Raw genomic sequence first — 23,979 nt, 5'->3', positions numbered from 1 at the left:
CTTTTTTCAAGTCCAGTGAATATGCTTATGATGATTTCTTTAAATTTTCTATCAGGCATGTTACTGTTTCATTTAGATCTCTGGCCATGACCTTGTCCTGTTCTTTCATTTGGTATAAATTTTTCTGTCTTCTCATTTCATCTGCCTCTCTGTGTCTGTCTCTGTGAGTTAAGAAAGTCAAATAAGTCTCCTGCTCTTAAAAGTAGTGACTATGAAGAGGAGATCCTGGAGTGCCCTGAAGTGCTGTGTCCCCTGTTCACCAGATCCTGGTACTTCAGGAGAGTATCCTATGTGTGTTGCTTATGGCTTGCTATTGTGTCTAAGTGACTTTCAGTGCATTTGCCTGCACTGCTCTGCCTGACCCTGCCTGTTGTGGGTTGTTCTTGACTTCTGCAATATTAGTGGGACCTAGGCAGGCCAGCTCTGAGGACATGCCTGATGGGGAACTTGGGAATGGGGTGGCAGTGCTAGCAAAACATGTGTTGGACCTATGCCAGATCTCTGAAGCACTGTAGTGGCTGGGGACTGCACAAGGAGGCCAAGGGCAGGAGGCTAGCCATGGTGCATAAGGATGGCTGCGCTTGGCTGGGCCCAGCACATGATAGGGATTGGGTGTGTACAGGTAGGTGTGGTGGGCATGGCATTCAAGACAGCAGCTGTGTACCTAGCACCTGGGTGCAGTGTGTGAGGCACAGCCTCAGGGTGCGCAGCTGGGTAGGGCATACATGCAGCTTTAAAAAAATTTCTCTGAGCCCTGGACCAAGGATACTAATGTCTATGCAGCCCTGCGTCTGCAGGTGATTCTGTGTTTACGCTAGAGGGAAAGGAAGAAAATGGCACCTGCCAGCTCCCTCATTTCACAGAAGTCCCCCAATACACTCTGAAATCAGTATGAACAGATCTGTCTCATGTTTGACCCCAGTGTTGTGTAAACTGCTGTTTTTATGTGACTTTCCAAGCAGGCTGCAGTCTCTTTAAGGGCAGCAACCCAGCTTTCACTTGCCCTCCCAGCTCACCCAGTGATGAGTCAGCTGACTTTTAAAGCTCCAGGTTCCAAGTACCACTGGTTTTATAACTCATGGAAGTCAGCCCCTGTGGGTTTTAAAATCAAACATTACAGGGATTAGTCTTCCCCCATGTAAGCTCCCTGGTACAAGGGCCCATTTCTCTGCCCTCTCTACATGTGCCGCTCCCTCTCTCTTGCAGGCAGCCTCCCTCCACTTTTCTGACCTTCCTAACTTTCAGATGCAGCTTCTTCTATTTAGTTGTGGAGTTTGTTCTGCCAGTCTCCTTATTGCTTTCCAGTTTATTGTCTTGGATGTAGACAATATCTAGTTGTAAACATGAGACAGGGTAAGCTCAGGGTCCACCTACTCTGCTGTCTTCCCAAGGTCCTCCCAAATTAATTTCTCTTTAAAATTCATAATTATTACTCCACATACCCAGATAAGCCAGATGCCCTAGTTAACTACATATTAGTTTTTTTTTGTACTGTATCAGTTTTATGTATTTATTGATCAAATATTTATTGTCTGCTATGTGTCAGTCACTGGATTAGTTTCATGTATAATTAATATCTTATAATATGTATATATATTCTGTTTGGCAAATTATCATAGCAATATACCTATTTCAAAATTTGTAGTCAATTAATGCACTGATTTTTAAATAAAATGATGAAAAAATAACCCTTGAAGAGTTACACATGCACTTACCTTGGGATAATATGGTTTAAATTCACTGCCCAATTTTGGAGGTGCACTCTCATGTTGAATGTATTCATTTCTTACAAAAGAAAATATTATTCATCCAATACTTATCACATAATTGTTTAGCATTTGCTTGCTCCCAGTCCTCTTTTAGGCATTTGAAGATACAAAGATGAACAGATAATAGAGCTTACAATTTAGCAATAGAGAAATATAAGCAGCTAACCACAATTAAAAGTGATAAGAGCAATAATCAAGGACACAGTTAGCAAAGCTAATAAACTTTAAGCTTCAGGATCTCTCTCTTAGACAACTTTTCTCCAAGCCCTATGATGAACCCTGAAACATGTCTTCAGTTTTGGTAAGTTATATGTTTCTAGGAATTTATCCATTTCTTCTAGGTTGTCCAGTTTGTTGGTATATAATTTTTCCTAATATTCTCTTACAGTCCTTTCTTTGTATTTCTGTGGTGTCAGTTGTCATTTCTCCTCTTTTATTTATGATTTTGAGTTCTCTCTCTCTCTCTCTCTCTCCCTCCCTCCCTCCCTCTCTCCATCTCTCTCTCTCTCTCTCTCTCTCTCCCTCTCCCTCTCCCTCTCTCTCTCTCTCTCTCTCTCTCTCTCTCTCTCTCTCTCATGAGTCTGGCTACAGGTTTATCAATTTTGTTGATCTTTTCAAACAATCAACTCCTGGTTTCATTGATTGGTTCTAATGTTTTCTGAGTTTCTATACCATGTATTTCTCCTCTATTCTTCATTATTCCTTTCCTTCTGCTGTTTTAGGGTTTTATTCTTCTTTTTCTACTTCCTTTATGCGTAAGACTAGGTTGCTTATTTGATATTTTTCTTGTTTCTGAGGTAGGCCTTTATTATTATGGACTTTCCTCTTAGAACCACTTTTGAAAGATTTGTGGACGGTTGTGTTTTCATTTTTGTTTGCTTCTTTGTACTTTTTGGTTTCTTCATTGATTTCTTGGCTGACCCATTCATTGTTGAGTAGCATGTTATTTAACCTCCATGTATTTGTGGTCTTTCAAGACTTTTCCCTGTGCATTTTCCAGTTTCATAGTGTTGTGGTCAGAAAAGATTCACTGTATGACTTCAATCTTTATGATTTTGTTGAGGCCTGTTTTCTGGGTTAATATGTGATCTGTTCTGGAGAATGTTCCATTTGCACTCGGAAAGAATGTATGTTCTGCTGTTTTAGGATGAAATGTCCTGAATATATCTGTTAGGTCCATCTATTCCAGTGTGTCATTCAAAGTCATTGTTTCCTTGTTGATTTTCTGTTTAGATGATCTATTGACGTAAGGGGAATGTTAAAGTCCCCTACTATTATTGTATCATTTTGATTAGTTCCTTTATGGTTGTTATTAACTGTTTTACATATTTTGGTGCTATCATGTTGGATGCATAAATATTTACAATTGTTATGCTTTCTTGTGGGATTGTCCTGATTATTATACAGTGCCCTTCTTTGTTTCTCATTATAGTCTTTGTGTCTATTTTGTCCAATAAAAATATTGCTACCATGGCTCTCTTTTGACATTCATTTGAATAATAAGTGTTTCTCCACATTCTCACTTTCAATCTGGAGGTGTCTTTAGTTCTGAAATGTGTCTCTTGTGGGTAGCATTATAGATGGGTCTTGTTTTTTCATCCATTCCATCACTCTATGCCTTTTCATTGGAGCATTTAGTGCATTGACATTCAAAGCAGTTATCAATAAGTATGTATTTATTGCCATTTTGTTACTTGTTTTGTGGTTGTTTTTTGTAGTTCTCTGATCCTTTTCTCTCTACCCTTTCATGATTTGTTGGCTTTCTTTAGTGATATACACAGATTTCTTCCTTTCTAAATCTATTGGTTTAGAAAAAAATAGATTTTATTTTTTGTATATCTACTACTGATTTTTGATTTGTGATTACCATTAGGTTTGTATATGACATCTTCGGCATATAGCAATCTATATTAAGATGATGGTTACTTAAATTTGAACTCATTTTTTACTCTTCTCCTCCATGCCCCATGTTTTAGGTATATGGTATATACCCAAAATCCTTCCTCTTACATCCTTCAATCTTTGTGAGACTATAATGCTAAAGGAGATAAGCCAATGAAAGGAAGACAAGTATATGATTTCATTTATATGTGGAGTTTAAGAAACAGAATAAAGAGAAAAAAGAGACAAACAAAAAAATGGATAGATTCTCTATCTCAACGATGGAGAATAAACTGATGATCGCTTCTCGGCCTTTTGGCTAAGATCAAGTGTAGAATAAACTGATGGTTACCAGAGGTGGGGGATGGGAGAAAATAAGAGAAAAAAAAAAGGTCTTCACATGGTCATATGTTTTTGCAAACTTTGTGAAAAAAGTAAGATATTTAACTACAAAGTTTAAAATCTTTGTGTCCTTTTATTCCAGTTTCTCCATTATATTTCCCTTGTACAAGGTATCTTGAGTGACCAAAGGCATTTTGGAGACGTATCAAAGGACTTATTGAGTTGGGAATACATTTAGTTTCAGCTTAGTAGGATGGATTTATGAAGTTCATGATCATTTCTATCAATAGATTGTTAGCCTTCTCATTGTAAAAAATATTTCCTAGGTACACTCCTACCATCCACTGTGGCAGAAACAGAGGTGGCACTATGATTTGAATATGTCTTATAATGCCTGGAACCAGAAGTGACAGGAAAGTAGAGGAGACAAAAGTCTGAATATATGGAGTCAGAAGTTAGTGGAAAATTCTTCCCATCATCAGACATGTATTATTGTAAGCAGAATATTCAATTTTCATTAATACCTAGTAAAAATGAAAGTTCTCACTTGTCACAATTATACTTAATTATGCAACAAGTACAGTTATAAGTGTTCCATATTTTTTTATTTTTTATAGAAATAAATGTAATAGACATTATATCAGAATTCCTATGCTTAAACAGTAAAAATTCATAGTAATTACAATAAATCATAAGCATGTCTCTCACAGCTCATTTATGAAAAAAGTGATACATGTTTTACCAAATTTGAAGATCCTAAAATATCCTAAATTTTACTAATTAAAATATACAAATTACAAATTAATATACAAATTATAAATAACAACTGGTGAAGTGGAAACTTCAAAATGATGAATAAAAAATAAATTTTGATAAGCAATACCATAGGCAAGATTGAAGTATGCTTCTATTCTCTATAGGAAAATAATATTATAAGTTTTGGGCCTTTCTTAATAGAAGTTATTAGTGACCATTAGCCAATAAAATAGGGGAGAAAGTATTACAGAAGTATGTTAGGTTATAATTAAATAAAATATTGTGTAATATTTTATGATTTTGTTATATACTCAGTTATTTTCCACTTTTTAAAGTTGTGATTTACTGTAACTTCTAAATTCTAAAGAAATGTTCACCTTCTTGTTTAATTTTGTATTGGTAACTTTATATTCTTTACAGTTAAAGACAGGCTCCCAAATTATAAATTCTTTAGGCCATGCAAAACTGGATCTACTATAACAGTTGTTTCTTTTGTCCAAATTTTCTTCTCCTATAAGATAGCAAAGGTCAGTGCCCATTGAGAAAGGGGTCCCCACAGGCCAAAGCTGGTTGGTAAAAAAAGAAACAATTAAAAAAAGGCATTAAGTGAGATCTGAGCTGGGGAAGGGAACCCAACTGTGCAGACAGCCCAAGGAAGTTTTTACAAATGATGTAGAAACTAAAGTTTTTGAGTCTGGGGTATCAGAGTAGCAGCACAGTCAACTGAGTAAGATGAGGGTAGTCTTTGGTGAATGTCTGGAGCCACTGTTTTGGTGTAAGAAAAGGATGGCTACAGAATGATACTGACAAAATCATTCCAGTGTATATTCTTATATATCAATTTGCACAATATAAGTCAGTGGCCAGTACTTGCAGATTTGTATGGAATTGAAAGTATCAGAAAAGATTTAGAGGAAGGGTAAACATGAACTGGTAGAAAGGATAAAAATATCTTTTTAATGTATTGGTAAATATCAGTTTGAATATCTAAGGTACTCTAATCTAACTCTGCAGTAATTGAAAACTAATTAATCTAAACCATTTCTAATATTTTATTTTATTGTATTGTATTTAGAAAGAGAGGGAGAGAGCATGAGTAGGGGAGGGGAGGAGGGGAGTCAGAGAGAGAGAGAGAGAGAGAGAGAGAGTATTAAATAAGCTCCACACTCAGTGCAGAGCCTTACATGGGGCTCGATCCCAATGACCTGAGTTGAAATCAAGAGTAGGAGACTCAACCAACCGAGACACCCAAGCACCCCAAACCACTGTTTCTAAAACTGAGACTCCTGATGTAACAGGAGTTCCTAAGTTCTCAAATCTCAGAAAAACTAGTCTAAACTTGGTGGTAAAAATCTCTGAAAAATAGTCCATAACTTATATTGCATATTTATGATTGCATGCACACAATCATTTCTATCTTTGCAAATATATTTAAAAGGAATGTCTTATATTCTAAATAAATTTCCATTTTCCCTATGTAATTACCTAGCATATTCTTTTTTTATTTTTTAATTTTAATTCCAGCTAATTAACATACAGTGTTACATTTATTTCGGGTGTACAGTATAGTGATTCAACAATTACATACATCACCTGTACTCATCACGACAAGTGCACTCCTTAATATCTATCACCTATTTCACCCATCCACTCAACCCCCTCCCTTATGATAACCATCAGTTTGTTCTTGACTGTTTCTTGATTTGTTTTCTTCTTGGTCTCTCCTTTTTTCCCTTTGCTCATTTTTTTTGTTTGTTTGTTTCTTAAATTCCACACATGAGGGAGCGCCTGGATGTCTCAGTTGGTTAAGTGCTTGTCTCTTGATTTTGGCTCAGGTCATGATCTCACTGACCATGAGGAGTCTGCTTGGGTTTCTCCCTCTCTCCCTCTCTCTCTGCACTTCTCCTGTTCATGTTCTCTCTGCCTCTCTCAAAATAAATAAATGTTAAAAAAAATTCCACATATAAGTGAAATCATATGGTATTTGTCTTTCTCTGGCTTATTTTATTTAGCATTATGCTCTCTAGCTCCCTCCATGTTGTTGCAAATAGCAAGATTCACTTTTTATGGCTGAATAATATTCCATTGTGTGTGTGTGTCTATCTATATATATACACACATACATATATATATATATATATATATATATATATACACATATGTATATATATACACCACATCTATATCCATTCATCAATCTATGGACACTTGGGCTGCTTCCATATCTTGGCTATTATAGATACTATTGCTAGAAACATAGGGGTGCATGTATCCCAGTGAATTAATATTCCTGCATTCTTTGGGTAAATACCCAGCATTGTGATTGATGGATTATAGGGTAGTTCTATTTTTAACTTTTTGAGGAACCTGCATACTGTTTTCCACAGTAGCTGCACCAGTTTGCATTCCCATTAACAGTGCCCAAGGGTTCCTTTTTGTCCACATCCTTGGCAACACCTATTGTTTCTTGTGCTATTAATTTTCACCATTCTGACAAGTGTGAGGTGATATCTCATTGTAGTTTTGATTTGCATTTCCCTGATGGCAAGTGATGATGAACATCTTTTTATGGGCCTATTGTCCATCTAGATTTGTCCTTTGGAGAAATGTCTAATCATGTCTACTGCCAATTTTTTAATTGGATTATTTGTTTTTTGGGTGTTAAGTTGTAGAAGTTCTTTGTGTATTTAGACACTAACACTTTATTGGATATGTCATTTGCAAATATCTTCTTCCATTCTGTAGGTTGCCTTTTAGTTTTGTTGATTGTTTCCTTTGCTGTGTAGAATTTTATTTTGATTTACCTGAATAGTTTATTTTTGCTTTCATTTCCCTTGCCTCAGGAGATATCTTTAAAAAATATGGATATGGCCAATATGAAAGAGGTTATTTCCTATGTTCTCTTCTAGGATATTTAAGGTTTATGTCTCAAATTTAGGTCTCTAATCCATTTTGAATTTATTTTTGTGTATGATCTAAGAAAGTGGTCCAGTTTCATTTTTTTTGCATGTTGCTGTCCAGTTTTCCCAGCCCCATTTGTTGAAGAGACTGTATTTTTCCCATTGGATATTCTTTCCTCCTTTGTCAAAGACTGACCATATAGTTGTGGGTTCATTTCTAGGTTTTCTATTTTGCTCTATTGGTCTACGTGTTGATTTTTGTGCCAGTACCATACTATTTTGATCACTTCAGCTTTGTAATATAACTTAAAGTCGGGAATTGTGATGCCTCAAACTTTGCTTTTCTTTTTCAATGTTGCTTTGGTTATTTAGGGTATTTTGTGGTTCCATACAAATTTTAGGAACGTTTGTTCTAGCTCTGTGAAAAATGCTGTTGGTATTTGATAGGGATTACACTAAATCTATAGATTGTTTTGGGTATAGACATTTTAACAATATTTGTTTTTCCGATCCATGAACGTGGAATGTCTTACCCTTTTTTGTGTGTCATCTTCAATTTTCTTCATCGGTGTTTTACGGTTTTCACATACAAGTCATTCACCTCTTTGGTTAGGTTTACTCTAGCTATCTTACTGTTTTTGGTACGACTGTAAGTAGGATTGATTCCTTAATTTCTCCTACTGCTACTTCATTATTAGTGTATAGAAATGCAACAGATTTCTCTACATTGATTTTGGTATCCTTCAACTTTACTGAACTTGTGTATCAGTTCTAGCAGTTTTCTGAAGTCTTTCAGGTTTGTTATTGTCAGTATCATGTCATCGGCAAAGAGTGAAAATTTTACTTCTTCCTTAGTGATGTGGATGCCTTTTATTCCTTTCTGTTGTCTGATTCCTGTGGCTAGGTCTTCCAGTACCTAAGTTGAATGAAAGTGGTGAGAGTTGACATTCTTGTATTGTTCCTGACCTTAGGGGAAAAGCTCTCAGTTTTTCCCGTTGAGGATGATAATAGCTCTGGATTTTTCATAGATGGCCTTTATCGTGCTGAGGTATGTTCCCTCTGAACCTACTTTGTTGAGGGTTTTTTATCTTGAATTGGTGTTGCACTTTGTCAAATGTTTTTTTCTGTGTCTATTGAAATGATCATATGGTTCTTATCCTTTCTCTTATTGATGTGATGCATCACATTGATTTGTGATTATCGAACCAAACTTGCAACTCAGGAATAAATCCCACTTGATCATGGTGAATGATTTTTTTAATACATTGATGGATTTGGTTTGCTAGTATTTTGTTGAGGATTTTTGCATCTATGGTCATCAGATATTTTGGCCTACAGTTCTCTTTTTTAGTGGTATCTTTAACCAGTTTTGGTATTAGGATAATGGTGGCCTCATAGAATGAATTTGGAAGTTTTCTTCCTTTTCTATTATTTTAAATCATTTTAGAAGAATACATACTAATTCTTTAAATGTTTGGTGGAATTTGCATGTGAAGCCAACTGGTCATGAACTTTGTTTGTTGGGAATTTTTTGATACTGATTCAATTTCTTTGCTGATTATCAGTTTGTCCAAATATTACAATTATTGGTTGTATTGTTTGTTTGTTTTTTTTCCAAAGAACCAATTCCTGGTTTCATTGATTTGTCCTTTTTTTTTTTAATGTGTATGTCATTGATCTCTGCTCTACTCTTTATTATTTTGCTCCTTCTGCTGGTTTTAGCTTTGTTTGTTGTTCTTTTTCTAACTCCTTTAGGTGTAAGGTAAGGTTGTTTATTTGAGATTTTTCTTGCTTCTTGAGGCCTAGCATATTCTTGGTTTATTCAAAACCTTAGCTTTCTATCATCTACTATGAAACATACAAACATAAAATATTCTTACATTAGTTAATGTTTCTCTGACATATATTTTTTTTTAGCACTGAAATTATAAAGTTCCTGACCAGTAACCTCAGCAGCATTGCTGAGCTAAAAAGTTCAAAGGGCCAAAGATGAAAGCAAATTCACACATATTTGCAGCTTAACTCAGCACTAAAGGTGGACACAAAACTTGGGTATTGTCCAACTCAGTGATCATGGATTAAGAACTGTCTCAGAAGAATGAAAATATGGAAAATAGAGTAACTTATTTTTAAAATCTGAGAGAAATGGTACAATATGCATAGTTATGAAAGTAAAAATTAAAGAGGTGGTTGACCCAAATATTCCACTTCTAGGAATTAATTAAGGAAATAATTACATATGTGGCAAAACAAAATTTATATACATATGACATTTTGAGGATGAATTATTCAATGAATTCAATGTAAAAACAAGAAACTATTGTTAATGTCCATCCAGAGATGACAAAAACAAACAAACAAAAACAAGAAACTGTTAATTGAAATAAGGTACATATTACCATGATTATGGTTAATTCACTAAAAATCATACGGGAAACAATATTTATTAAAATGGAAAATTATCAAAAAAAGGAAAATTATCTATATTACTAAGTTAACAGTATTACATGATACAATTTTGTAATAAATGTGTGCATAGGTTTACATAGGAAAATATTAGAAAAACACTCTATAAAAAGTCAAGTCTACAAAATGCCATTACGTTGTTTAATGGCATTATTAATGATTTGCTCTGTCATTCTGTTTTTAATTTAGGCACATTTATATATTCTAAGCTTTCTTTTTTTATTTTTTTAAATTTTTTTAACGTTTATTTATTTTTGAGACACAGAGTGATAGAGCATGAACGGGGTGGGTCAGAGAGAGAGGGAGACACAGAATCTGAAACAGGCTCCAGGCTCTGAGCTGTCAGCACAGAGCCCGATGCGGGGCTCAAACCCATGAACTGCGAGATCGTGACCTGAGCTGAAGTTGGACGCTTAGCCGACTGAGCCACCCAGGCGTCCCATATATTCTAAGCTTTCAAAATTAAACATATATTATTTTCTTATTAGAAAAAAGTTATAAAAGTAAAATAGGAAGAAATTCATCAAATTATAGTTGAAAAGTTGAAAATATTTAACTCTAGCTCTTGCCTACATGATTTCACAAGAATCTTGGCACAGGTTACTGTTGAGGAAATTTTTTCCTCCAACATCAGTCATTTATGTTTCTAATAATTATAGTTGCTTCTGTGCAATTATTTAGTGAATCTTAAATAACTTTATAAAAATTGAATGAAAATAAAACTAAAATTATATTAAACAACTAGTTTTTTGCACAAATAATCCACTACAGTCATTAAATATCTGAATACATTTTCTATAACAAAGTAAAGCTTCGGATTCTGTGTCTCTGCCACTCTCTGTCCCTCCCCCACTCACACTCTGTTTCTCTCTCTCAAAAATAAGTAAAAATTTAAAAAAATTATAAAAAAGAATGCCATATATTCCTTAAAATGTTTAAACGTTTAAATTACTTTTACTTAAAATTCCAAATATCTAATTTTCAAAGAACTCAGTGAAAAATCAAAGTTTTAACTCTTTTAGAAGCACTTCATGATTGCCACTCAGTTATTTTGTTACATCTTTTACTACTCTGCACCCCTGGTAACACAAGGCAATCTAAATAGATCTGAGTACATCTGAAGAGCAATATAAAAAACTCAGGATGCAAACATATCTCTTACACTTCTAAATTTGTAAATGACTTCTAACTATCCATATGATCTTTGGTTAAATTTAAAATTATATTTGTTCATGGCTAGAATTAGAAAGAAAGAAAGAAATACAAACAGAGAAAATATAAAGAAACAAGACAGAAAGGGTGCGGGGGGGGGAGGAAGGAAGGAAGGAAGGAAGGAAGGAAGGAAGGAAGGAAAAGGAAAGGAAGTAAGGGGAGAGAGAGAGAAAGAGAAAGGGAAGGAGGAAGAGAGAAAGAAAGAGAAAAAGAAAAAAAGTTATCCCTTTAAAACCAGGTAACCTGGAAATCTGATCAAGCTATGCTATAACCGTGGTCAGTGGTGATCAAAAGAGGTACAAAGAATTTTCAGGAACATTATCAGCATCTTTAGCTAAAAACGACTAGATAAGGAAGGTGCTTTATACCCTTTGGCCATTTTAAAAAATTAAAGCCTTAATAGAAAATCTAGTGGATTATTTTTTTCTTCTTTTGCACACGTGTGTTTGGGTTTATTTATTTTATTTTATTTTTTTCTTTTTGGGTTCTGGTGCATTATTTACATTAATACATCTAATACTATTATTTGCAATACTCCTGCAGCATATTAAAATATAGTCAGAAACATAAGTGTAAGTTTAATCCTCCTTATCTATTTCACCCATTCTCCTACCTACCTGCCCTCTATCAACTGCCAATTTGTTCTCTCTGTTTGAGTCTGGTTTTGCTTATTTGTTTGTGTCTTTTTTTATTTGTTTTGTTTCATAAATTCTACATACGAGTGAAATCATGTGGAATTTGTCTTTCTCTGATTGACTTATTTCACTTAGCATTATACTCTCCAGATTCATCCATGTCATTGCAAATGGCAAGATCTCACACTTTTTTACAGCTGAGTAATATTCCAGTGTGTGTGTGTGTGTGTGTGTGTATCACATCTTCTTTATCTATTCACCCATGGGTAGACACCTGGGTTGTTTCCATATCTTGTATGTTGCAAATAATGCTGTGTTGAACATGTATCTTTTTCAGTTGGTTAAAGGATAGGAATTTCTTTTTCACAATTCTGGAGTCTGAGAAGTCCAAGATCAAAGTACTTACTGGATGATTCAGTTCTCCAGGGTAGAGAACTTACTTCTTGGCTGATGGCCACCTTCTCATTTTCTCCTAACATGGTGGAGAGAGAGGGAGGAGAAAGAGCTCTCCAGTGTCTCTTGTAAGGACACTAATCCTATCATGAAGGCCTCACTCTCATGACCTCAAACAAACCTAATTACTTTTCAAAGACTCCATCTCCAAATAACATTACATGGGGCAGGTGGGGGTTCATGGCTATAAAATATGAATTTTGGAGGGGATGTAATTCAGTCCATAGCAATGCCTAAAATGACAGAGTTCTCAATGGGTTAAGAAATGAAGTTTTGCTACAAGGTAATATGAAAATTCATCTGGACTATTTCAGAATATTCTAGTTCCTTGGTGTGATTCCTGGCTCAGCCTCTCAAGATTTGATCTTGGATTGTCCCTGATTCCAGCTTGTGTTATAACTGTGTTGTGGAATTGTAAATAATGTTGCAATAAACATAGAGGTGCATATATCAGTGTAATAGTATATAAAGCCTAAAAACTGCACACCATTAGGAATACTCTCTGTGACACTGTCTATAATAACCAAAACACTTGAACCATCAGAACATTATGCAATCACGTTCTTTTTAACATAGAATGCCACCTTATATTATTAAATGGAGATATTGGTTAAAAAAAAAAAGAAAACAGAGATGGTAAGAAAATCTACATTCATATAAGCTACCTAATATGAAATAATTTATAATTACCTGAATAAGTATGCTATACTTATGCAACATAACTCCAAATTCTTAAGATGATTAAATAGACAAAAAAAAAAGCATGACAATAAATTACTCAGGCTGAAATAAAAAATGGAAATAAGTACATGTGAGCTAAATTTTAAAAAATGAAAGAGCAAAAACAGGGAAGAAAGGAATAAAATGATGTCACCCTTTATTGATGTAAGATAAAGATTGATGCATGCTATATACAGCGAATGAGTAATTTTATTATGCTTAATGATACAAAAAGTGGATCCTGAGCCATCTAGACACATTTACTTAGTTCTGGGAACCAAAAATCATCACTGCTATGAAAATAGCCATGAGGTAAAAATCACATCCCATTTATTGGCATACAAATGTGTACATCAAGCATAAGAGGGCTAATATTTCTTGGTCAAATGAAATCTGTTCAAAATAATGTCAAGGGAGTTAGACTTAGAAGTGCATGCTCCTAAATAGAAGTGTATGGAGAAAGAAAACATGATACAGCTATTTATAAGAAGCAAAATAGCAGACATTTGGAAATCGGTGTTAGATTTTTATATTTGGAGGATTTCTGCAACTAGATAAACTAGACAAGCACAATACAGATGTGTCTGTGAGAAATGCTATTTACAATTCAACAGATTTTCCATTGACAAAAATGTGATTAGAATTTTTAAGTAATGCATTAAAGCTTTTTATAAGGCTAAAGATGAGAAGGATGAAGGAACTTGCTATTTTGTATATGCTCTGCTGAGAAATTATAATGGAAATATTTAGGCAATAATGACCTATATCTATTTGTACAGCAATGAGGTAGTAGATGAACTGATGTCATCTTATTTTATATAATGACTCTTTCAAAGCTTTGGTTGAGTTTGCTACCTTCCCAGGAAAAGAACACTTCCAGAAGATTAAAACAACAACAATATTGTAGAGGATTTAAGTTTATAAACTGTGTTGATATATAATACTATTTGAAGAGTTTTACAAATGAGGGAATGGAGGTTTGTAGAGGTTAAGAAATTTACCAAAGTTCACAAGATAATATATTACAAAGTCAGGATTCAAATGAAGTTTTGAACAGTTAGAATCTGGCTCTGTAGAAAATCTCACATATGCCTTTTCGTCTGAGGACCCAGGAACTGATACTGTGGTGGTCTTGCAAACAGTTTCAATTTTATTTTAAGTGTATTCATTTTTGAGAGAGAGAGAGAGAGAGAGAGAGAGAGAGCGTGAGCAGGGGAAGGGCAGAGAGAGAAGGGAGACACAAAATCCGAAGCAGGCTCCAGGCTCTGACCTGTCAGCACAGAGCCCTACACAGGGCTCAAGCTCACAAATCGCGAGATCATGACCTGAGCTGAAATCGGACGCTTAACTGAGCCACCCAGGTGCCCCAAAACAGTTTCAAGAGACGGTTTCACCTGCATCTGTCATATTACCAAAGAATTAGTTTTCTCCTTTAAAAAAAAACATGTATCAAAGGAACAAATTTAGAGCAATATGCAATGTATGATCTTTCATTTCTTTCTTCCATGACAAATGCAATTTCCAAACATCTTTTCCTGCTCTAGAAATACTGGATACAGATTATTTGACCCACCTATTCAAGATGTCCCTGTCTGCCATTCCTTATCCTTTTAAAACTGGAATTGAAAAAGCATAATCTTGTGGGTATTCCCTGTTATTGTGTAAGTAATATTTAAGTGACAGGGATCAGCAAATCAAGAAATGGTTGAGGCACTATCTTAAACACATTTTTAGGAAAATATTTAAGTCAATATATCAGACCTAGTATTCTGCTTAAAGAACAAAATTCAAAGAACTGAAATGTTATTTCTTGGGATATATGACTTTACTGTCAGAATGTAAAGCCCTGAGCATCTTGATTGACCACAATGAATTTCAATATACTCTTACTGAATTGACTTTTAAGATAAGTGGACACCCAGAGGTATATTTTTAATGTTTATAGGCATGTACCAGGTAATAGTTCTGAAAGAGGTCCTCTAAGAGAAAAGAACTAAAAGATCAATATACTCTTCTCCCAAAAATCCTTCTAGAATAGGCAATTGTGTTCTATCCAAACATCTAATTTTTATGGACTCATATAAAATGCGAGTTAATAAAGGGGCGGAAGCATTTTAGGATCAGCAAGCATCCACAGGGGGAAAGGGAGGCTCAAGCTCTGTCCTCCTCAAAGTCGGACACTGAGGAAGGGAACTAACATTTATTGAGTACCTACTTTGTTCAGGAAAGTGTTATGTTTTGTCTGAATTTAATCTCATTTAATCCTCCCAATATCTTTTGATATGAGTATTATCATCTCTAGTTTGCAGATAAGAAAACTGAGGTTCAGAGTAAAGATCATACACCTAACATAAGACAAAACTGGAATTTAAAATCAACTGGTTCATTCTGCCTTCTCTAAGTTTCTGTCATAGCTCTAAGCCCCCTCAGTTTGAAACTAGTTCTGTCATGTCAACCATGGACAGTCCAGCTGTCCAAGAAACTTTCTTTGGATTCTCTGGATTCTAATGGGGATTTCATACTCACTGTGCTTATTTTGGGGTGCTATCAAGGCCTTGGCCAGTTTAGGTTCCAGCTCTTCTTGCTTGACTCTGACTCTAGTTCCCCTCTCAGCCTCTCTCTGTCTTACCCTCTCCTTGAATTCCTGACCAGCAGTTGTAGACTATTCAATAAATCCACATTAGCGTTCCCTCTAATTATTGTTTTTCAGGCATATTTGACACAATTCAGAGCTACTGACAAGATAAGCCCCTTGAGGGTAGGAAATGTTTTATATTCATTTATATATCCCATGTATCTAACATAGTATCTGGTACATGTAGACCCTTAAATACTTTTCTAACAAATAATGGATGGATGGATGGATGGATGGATGAATATATCAATAAGCACTGGGTTAAGGAACCTGAAACTGACTCTTTTGAGTTTTCTGCTTCCTCTGACTACAGGCCCTGTGAACAGAATTTTTGGATTTCAATCCTAGTTCCACCAAGGGCTATATTAACTTTGGCATGTTATTTAACTTCTTTGCCTCAGATTTCTGATTTGCTAAAAGGGGGATAGTGATAGAACCCACATCATGGGTAGTTATGAGAATTAAATGAGAGAATTCATGTGGCATCCTTAAATAACCTTGACAAAATATAAGCACTCACGTGCATCTCTCTTTTACCTTATAGTGTGTATAACTGTAACCACTGTCAATAGAGTTCTACTTCTTGACTTTTAGTGGACATTTTTTGGATAGAATATCCATGACTATAACATAATGAAATTGACTGTTGGATGATTATTTCTTCCATCAGGCCTATGGCAGCCTCCATACAACCTCAACACTTTTGTTCTAGATCTGTCCTTTGAGGATCTTCTTCCACATGAAAAGTCAAGACGTTCATGTCCTTATGGTCATTACTTTTTCGTTTATACATCCCTAATAATTAAAAGTCTAAATTCCTTATATGTGTTCATTCATTGCCTCCCTCATTCACTCATTAAAAAAAACATCTATCATCTATTATTCTCCTACAGTATGCCAGGCATTCTGCTATAGAATGTAGAGATGAACCAAATACAATTTCTGCCTTCAGCAAACACATTTCTATTTTGTGTACTTTGGCCCTCCTGGTCTCTCTCCTTCAAATGCTCTCAAGTTTGTCTATATTCTTCACAAAAGAGCATGACATCTGATCAGCATTAAGTAAAGCATCGCTTTTTTATTACATTGATCTCTAGCTGGAAGGGAACCATAGGCACATCAGTCTTTTCAATATAGACATAGTCCCAGCCCAGCCCACATGGGCCATGGTAGGGGTGGGATGCATAGGGAAGGAGTTAAAAGCTAGTGGATCCAAATGGGGGGTGCCTTTTTATTTAAAGTTTTTCCTGATGTTTTCCCTTTAAGGGATTCACTGCGTTTAGAGGCTCTCATCTCATATATTCAGTGCAATAAACAAAAAACAAAAACAAAACAAAAACAAAATTGAACAAACAAGCCTAGAATCTCCATCTTCTTGACAGAAAGACCTTCTTCTTCCCCCTTGGCCCTTAGAAACCAATCAGAAACCAGGGATCAGTCTCAGGACACAGGAGGCAAAAACAAAGTTCTAGGCCTTATGGAGAAATATTTTCTCTTCTTTGCCAATTTTCCCCTTAGGTTCATCTGATCCTGCCTCTTGTTATTAATAAAGCAGTAACATCTCAAGGGCTGACATAAGGATAAAGGCCTAAAACAAAGCCACCAAAAAAAGCAGTTCAGCAAGCTTTTTTGTAGGCCTTAGGCTTAGCATAAACAGAAGAGCTCCAAACTCTGCAGTACTACTCATCTCAGTAAAATACCAAACCAGAGCCTGGGGCTAAAACCCGTATAGTAACAAAGTGTCTATTTGCCTATTCTCAGCCTTTGTGAATTTCTCCCTTCAAAGGAACTTCAAGCCTATGGCAGCTGCAACAAGATGTAACTTTACCAGCAAGAGCAGTATTTAGGATGCCAGTCATAGCCTATCATTAGGTACATTTCTCTCTAAAAGTAACAGACACTCAGCTTTGCTGTACTACATTCACCAAAGCCATAGATAATGACTGTTGATGGTCAATGCTATTGAGAGAGTACCATTTTAGCTAAAAAGACCAAAGCTAAGCCAAGACTGCAGCACTCTATCCACATGGAATTTGCTGAGGACTCCAAGAATGCAGCCCCTTCTCAGACTCTGTGGTGCTGGACATCTTTCCCTCTCAAAATCAGTATTTGTCACAGGGTTTTTTCACAAGGAAAGTACAGTAAAACTTTGGCTTGTGAGCATAATTCATTCTGGAAACATGCTACTGATCCGAAGCACTTGTACATCAAAGCGAATTTCAAGAACCATTGGCTCAGTTGTGATCATGTGACATTCGGCGTCATGTACTACTCATATTACAAGACATTGCTTGTTTATAAAGATAAAATTTATTAGAAATGCTTGCTCACCTCATTGAACACCCTCAGAACAAGTCATTCAGAATCCAAGTGTACTTTCTTTTAGGTCTCATGGATGTAGTTTCCCAACAGTCCAAACTACTGCCATTGAATTTCTGCTTTATTTTGTGTTTAAAGTGTCCCATGCCTTCCCACTACCTAAATCCTTACAGATCACTGCAAGGTTCTTAGTCTGATCATGTCTATGCTCCAGTCTTAACCTTGCACCATGCACCACCATGCCCTAGCCATGCTGAGGTTCTTACAGTTCTTAGGGAAAAAAAGAAAAAAAGATATGCTGTCATTCAAATGCCATGCCATTCCCAATTTTGTTCTTTCTTCCACTCTATTTACTGCCTTTATTCAAGACTTCTCTCAAATTGCTGTTCTGAGAAGCCTTCCCTTTCCTACTCAACAAACAGGCACTCCTTATTTTGTGACATCATATTATGGATGGTATATCTGCATGCCCTCAGTGGACTATGAACTTCAAGCACTGTCCTTTATATAGCTTCCATCTATTGAGCACATACGATGTGCCAAAACCCAAACACATTAGGTGTTTTACATTTGCAACTCCACCTTCCAAATAACTATCAAAACAAATATTTTTTTATCCTTATTGTACAGAGTAGGAAGGGCAGGTTCAAATCACATTGCTGTAAGTAGAGGAAGCAGAATTCCTACCCGAGCCCATTTGGCTCCAAGGCCTTTGCTCCTTCCACGCCTGCACTCTGGTTCCCAATACATACAGTGAAGTCTCATTCATCTTTGTATCCCTAGTATGTGGCACATAGTAGGAACTCTAGGCACTCAATAAGAATGTGTTGATAGAGTGGAGAAATGATTATTTAAGTTTTTCTTATGCACACGTTACTTTCTTTTCCTCTGAATCAATCAATGCTGATGAAGAAATAGTTGCCTCAGTGTGAGTCATTTTACCACAGCCCTAGAAAAATGTTAGAAAACAAAGCCATTTAGTGCTGTACTACAAATTCTAGAGAGCAAGAACTTTCTGTTCTAAGTAATAACATTTTTTTCATTATTTCATTGGGGAGCACTTACATAATTCATATTTAATAAACCTATCCATCTCTATGTTAGCACTTGATATCAAGTTACATGGAAGCTTAAGCCACAGGCCTTCCTTCTAGAGGGCAAAGATATGCCCTCATAGTCCCAGTCATTTCCATGTCCCCTAAAACAACCAACAGTGATCCTGGTACAAGGTATTTAATCTACGTGTGTTGAATGGGTATAGTCAATTAATCTGACACAGTAACACCAAACCAACCCAAGCCAAACAAATGCCTGGATATCTGATACCATGTAAAATAATTCATTTTAAAAAGAGGAGTTCCCCCCACACACACACCCACACACACCCACACACACACACACATATGTTAGAGTTTAAACCTTTATGATAAAATTTTTATTTTTATCTTGTATGGAAATATTTCTAAATTCCTCTTAAGGAAATCACACTTAAAATAATTTAAGCTACTTTGAACCTTAGCTATTTGTTTACTCTGTGGGAGAATAATTGCTTCAGTGAGTTTACCACACACAAAATGGTCTCATACTATGGTGCTTTTTGTATTTTTCTATTTGTTTTTTGCATTTTCTTTTTCTTTTTCTGCCTTATTTTGCTATCAAGCTTTCAGATTTCACTCCTTGGGATATGAATGTGTTTGCCAATAGCAATTGTTCTCTATATTTAATAACTTTAATTTTTTGAATATTTACTGACAAGCAATGTGCTAAGTACTTTATTTGCATTACTTTACTTAATCCTGACAAATTTCTAGGAGCCTATGTAATTGGCTCTGGCTTCTCAGAGCTCTTTTTCTGTTCACTGACATATTCCCCATGAATAAAGTGGGGTAGTTTATTTTAGATATCTAGGCCATCACTAAACATGACTGAATTGTTATGATCCCTTTTTCAGAAAGCCTTATCCCAATAATTTTCAGCTAGCACCATTACAATGAGAGTAGACACTTCACTGTTTATCACCCTATTTTCTTACTTAATGTTTTAAATAACACATAACTGGAGCTGCTAATGTCTCTCAAAAAGCTCCATGTGATACCTATATATCAGATAAATACTTGGTAAGAAAGATTGGGAGAAGAATAAGGGAATAATTGGTGGCTTTCAAACTGATGGAAAAGAACATATTTTTGCACTGTGTTACAGAATTACAGCCAATGGGTAGAATTTTAGGAAAGCATGCTTTTATTCCATCTATGGGAGAAATTTCTAACAGCTAGAACACTCTCATTATGGAAACACTAAACTCTGTATCTCAATACTATACTTTTAAAATAACCTGACATTCCAGTCATGAAACTACTGCCCTGTTATGGTATCCCAGGCAAGTATCTGCTTTTTTTTTTTAAGTTTATTTATTTATTTTGAGAGAGAGAGCAGGGGAGGGGCGGGGGGGGGGGGGGGAGGGGGATCCCAAGCAGGCTACACACTGTTAGAGCAGAGCCTAATGTAGGGCTCAAATTCAGGAACTATGAAATGGTGAACTGAGCCAAAATCAAGAGTCAAATGCTTAACTGACTGACCCACCCAGGCAGTCCAAGTATCTGCTGCAATCTAGTCCTTTCTTACCTAGATCCTTTCATTTACAAGCCTACTACTACTTTGTTGCAAACGCATTTGCATCTTTTTACTCACTCTCCAGATTTTCACATCCTCCCTTGTGAGCTCCAGCCCTTGCCACACTCCCTGCTTCAGACTTGCCTCAGAAAATAAGTCTGACATGTTCTTTATTCTAGTAGCTAACATTTAGATGACCTGCTCAGGCTTTTGCAATGGTAGAGAGAGTGCACATAATATTGGATGAATATCAGATGGAATTCAAAAGAAAACACCCTACTTTAGCTAAGTCCTTGGACTATTTGAACTAGAAGACTCCTCAAAATTCTTAGTATTCCATGATTCCCCAAGAGGCAGAAAGATTCAAAACTACATATTTCAGGATCAAAGTGAATTGAGTTTGAGTTTATAATCCTCTACTACATTGTCAAATACAGTTAAATAATAGAAACGATTTCACAGCATTGAGGGAATTAAATGAGATTGTGCGTATAAGAGTTTGGTGTATAGTTAATAAACTTAATAAATGTTAAAGGTTCATAACAGTGTTAATATTAGAACACTAGCAAGTATAATGGTACCAGTTTGAACCTCAAATCCACCATAAAAAGAAAAGAAAAAATAATTAAATGAAGCTCTGCTTTTGATCTATTTTGTTTTGTGATTTGTGTCCAGAAACACAGTCTATTATTTGAAAAGTATATAGCAGAGTGGTTTAGAAAATGGACTGTCTAGGATTGAATCCCAGCTCTTCTATTTACTAGCTCTTTGACCTTGGGCAAATCATTTAAACTTTCTGCATCTTTGTTCATTCATCTGTAAAATGAGAGTAATAGTAATACCTCTCTTGTATCACTGTTATGGGAATAGATAATATATGCAAAATGCTTAATAATTGCCTAGAATATAATAAGCACTGTATAAGTGTTACCTATTATTAAAATGGGTTAGTGCTTACATTAGTCGGCATTCTCCAGAGAAACAGAACCAAAAGGAAAAAGAGACAGAGACAAAGTGATTGATTTTAAGGAACTGACTCTTGCAACTGTAGAGGCTCACAAGTCTGAAATCTATAGAGCAAACCAGCAGGCTGGAAATCAGGCAGGATTGGCATTTCAGTCTTGATGCAGAGTTTCTTCTCTGGGAAAAACCAGTTTTCGCTCTTAAGGCCGTCAACTAATTGCATAAGGCCCACCCACATTCTCAAGAGTTATCTCCTTTACTTAAAATCAACTGGTTCTAGATGTGAACCACATGTACAGAACACCTTCACAGCAACATCTAGTGTTTAATTAAATAACTGGGTACTATAGCCTAGCCAAGTTGATATAAGTAACTTAACATCCCTGAGCTATAAAGAAGTCTCATGATGATTTTGTATTATGTGTTTCTTTAAGAAATTAGTTTAGTAAATGACTTAAGGCATTAATGGCTTTGGGTTTATGACTCACTCTTGTAGACTCTGTACAACAGAACTCGGGTTTTTCTGCTACTATAAAATCTGGCATCATATTAATTGATGCATTTTTCATCAGGTTGTAGAGGATGACAACAAATGTCAAAATAAAACAACTTTCTCTCTTTAAATAAGTAACAAAGGTTATTCATACATTAAGCCATGATCTTATGTTATTTGCTTTTGATCACAGCTACATAAATACAAATAAATCATATGTACTAAGGTAATAATGACATTATAACATTGTAGTAATGTCTGTGAACATTTCAGAAAATGTTTAATTCATAGTGTTTCAATAGATTTTCTGGTCCTCAAACTACTTTCAGGTCGTCTGGTCCTGGAACTACTATCTGATTCTGTTCTTTCACAAGGTTACAAGCTGGATAATCATAGATATGAAATTTTCTGACACACCACCAATTTCAACTACCCCTGGATCCATATGTTTATATAGTTTGAAAACTATAGTCCTTTTAGATAAGACTAACATAATCCACTTATTTATCTAATGAACATTTACCAATTGGCCACTAGACACAGAAATCCAGACTAGTACCAAGAGGACATAAGAGCACATATGAAGGCACAGTCCCTGGCTCCATAATATTGAAGGGGAATTCTAGCCTGCCCACAAATAATTATAATACAGTGTGGAAAGTGGCAAGCTTCCTAAAGGAGAAAGTAAAAACTCAGCTACTCAAAGCAAGAACAGGCTCTCCTTACCTATGGTTTTACTTTCTTTAGTTTCAGTAACATGCAATCAATCACAGGCCTGAAGCAGGTAATCCTACTTCTGACCCTCAGAAAGTCAGCAGTAGCCTAAAGCTAAGTCACAATGCCTGTGTCATGCGCCTCATTTCATCTCATCATTTAGGCATATTATCATTTTATATCATCACAAGGAAAAGAATGATGAGTACAGAACAATAAAAATATTTTGAGAGTATGTGTGTGAGAGAGAGGGACTATATTCACATAACTTTTATTATTATAGTATAATATTACAATTATTCAATTATATAATTAGTTATTATTGTTAACCTCTTACTGTGCCTAATTATAAATTAAACTTTATCATAGGTATGTGTAGGAAAACACATAGTATGTATAGAACTCAGTACTATCTGTGGTTTCAGAACTGCACTGAGGAGGGCCTTAGACCAAATTCCCTGCAGATAAAGGGTGGGACTACTGTATACTTCCAGATAAGAATACTAAGTCCTTTTGAGGTTTCCATATAAAGCTGCCATGCACAGGGCCTAAGGCAGGTAGACTTCCTTAGATGTATTGTATTGTTATATAGGTAGCATCGCATCAAGCTTGTAAAGTATGGGTATTTTGAAACATTTTCACTGTGACATTTTTATCAAGTTATTCATAGTTCTGCCACATGAACAAATCTCACTCCCTCACCATAATATTTTGAGAATTGCATTGGCTACCATATAATGTAAGCTCCTTTCTCTATGGGAGCAAAACTTTAGGGAATGTGAAGCCTCCTCTATGTCTTGTGCCAGGATATCCTGTTGAATAAGGAACAGGAATGTAAAATTGCATAATTGCTAAAATGGCAAAAAATAAATAATTTTTAAAAGAGAACAAGTTATCAAAATGGGTAACTAATCAACCCAAATCAAGTGTATAGCAGGAAAAGGGATAGTTCTTGCAACCTAACCATCTTCTCTCAAGACTGCTAAGGAATGACCAAGTAACATCTCTGATAGTAACACAATGTGCTAACATGGCTTGATACACAACAAAGGATGTAGAACTATGACATCATTTAGCCCATCGTTGCCCCATATTCTGCCACATAATA

The 23,979-nt window shown here is 35.5% G+C and overlaps 1 protein-coding gene and 1 pseudogene across 1 annotated transcript in view; one reads left to right on the top strand and one right to left on the bottom strand.

Moving 5' to 3' along the window:
* Window positions 1–23,979, bottom strand: part of DLG2 (discs large MAGUK scaffold protein 2) — a 2,044,734-nt gene that overhangs the window by 1,704,292 nt on the left and 316,463 nt on the right. The gene's annotated exons all lie outside the window — the stretch shown is intronic.
* On the top strand, window positions 3,950–4,128 carry LOC125147333 (uncharacterized; annotated as a pseudogene).

This window comes from Prionailurus viverrinus, chromosome D1, assembly GCF_022837055.1.
Source record: "Prionailurus viverrinus isolate Anna chromosome D1, UM_Priviv_1.0, whole genome shotgun sequence".
Lineage (NCBI taxonomy): Eukaryota > Metazoa > Chordata > Mammalia > Carnivora > Felidae > Prionailurus > Prionailurus viverrinus.
This window is presented reverse-complemented; position numbering and strand designations above follow the sequence as displayed.